The following is a 1,648-nucleotide window of genomic DNA, read 5'->3' on the forward strand; positions in this document are numbered from 1 at the left end:
TGATCCAAGAAGCTCACTCCTCACCATCATCCCTCTCCAACCCATTGTCCAGTCCAATACCTGTCTGAAGAGTTGGCTTTGGGAATGTTTCCTGTCCTGGGCCAACAGAAGGTCTGGGGGCCATGACCACCAAAGTCCTTCTAGTCTCAGTTGACCCAGTAATTCTTGAAAGCAAGAACACAAACAGATACTTGTACACCAATATTCATTGCAGCATTCTTCACAATAGCCAAAAGGTAGAAACAGCTTAAATGTCCATCAACAGATGAATGGATAAACAAAACGTGGTACCAAAAACCAAACCCATTGCTATCGAGTCGATTCGGACTCAGAGCGACCCTATAGGACAGAGTAGAACTGCCCCGTAGAGTTTCCAAGGAGTGCCTGGTAGATTTGAACTACCAATCTTTTGGTTAGCAACCATACCTCTCAACCACTATGCCACCAGGGTTTCCATACATACAAATGAATATTACGATCAGTAAACAGAAAATGAAGGCCTTGGTCATGCTACAACATGGATGAACCTTGAAAACATTATACTGAGTGAAATAAGTTAGTCACGAAATGATAAATATTGTATGATCCTACTTATATGACATATCTAGAATAGGAAAGTGTATACAGGCTATAGTTTATTATTAGGGGTGGGCTAGAGGGAGGGAAATAGACTCATTGCTTAAGAAATATTGAGTTCCTGTTAATGGTGATGGAAAAATTTGTAAAAGGAAAGTGGTGATGGCTGTACAACATGACTAATGTAATCAATGTCACTGAATGGTATATGTCAAATTGTTAAATTGGAAAAGTTTTGTTATATATATTTTTACATAATAAAAAAGACAAACTAGAAAAAATTATTTACCTTAATGTAGCTTTAGTTATATCTTTCTGTTTTAATTTTGTATTTTGAGATCTTTGAATTAAATATTCACTGAAGCCTATTAGGATTAATTACACACTGCACTTCTTATAAACATTTTTAGGATCTCATGTATGTTTTTTATTTTGTGGTATATTTTATATATTTTGTCCCTTTCAAACATTACTGTAGATGTGTGTTTCTATTTACATGCAAAATACAGCCATTATTTCAGTTTCAGGGGAAGAGTGGAGATTTTTAGCCGGTTTTCTTTAATCCCATTCTAGAACAAGAGTAGATTATTTTATTTCCTCTTCACCACTATTCTTTCAGATGTCCAGAGTCCCATCCTCTATGATAGAGAATTATGAGTGTTCCAGGTCATTGAAAGGTTGTAGTCTGCAGTGGGCAGTGGGATGAAGACTGAGTGTATTATTGGCATCGCTAGGTGAAAGGCTGTTTAGTGTTCATGCAGGGTCTTCTTTCCTGACCTAAGGTGTTTTTGAAAAATGGCCAGGTATATTGCAAAACTTTTTGTAGAGAATTGCTTGAAACTTTTATAGCTCTATTGGACAAGGCACTCAAGTCACGTTCATATCTAGTCCTATGGGGGAAGGAAAAGCTGGATATAAATGTGGCCTAAAGTACAAGATACTGCAGAGCAGAGCCAAGGAGGCATGTAAGGGAGAAGAAAGAATTGCTAAGCCCTGTGCTCTCCTAATACTGTGAGGCATATAGGGGAGGAGGCATCACTGACCCCAGTGTGAAAAGCCAATGAAAAGAAAC

This window comes from Loxodonta africana, chromosome 4 (assembly GCF_030014295.1).
Source record: "Loxodonta africana isolate mLoxAfr1 chromosome 4, mLoxAfr1.hap2, whole genome shotgun sequence".
NCBI classification, from domain to species: domain Eukaryota; kingdom Metazoa; phylum Chordata; class Mammalia; order Proboscidea; family Elephantidae; genus Loxodonta; species Loxodonta africana.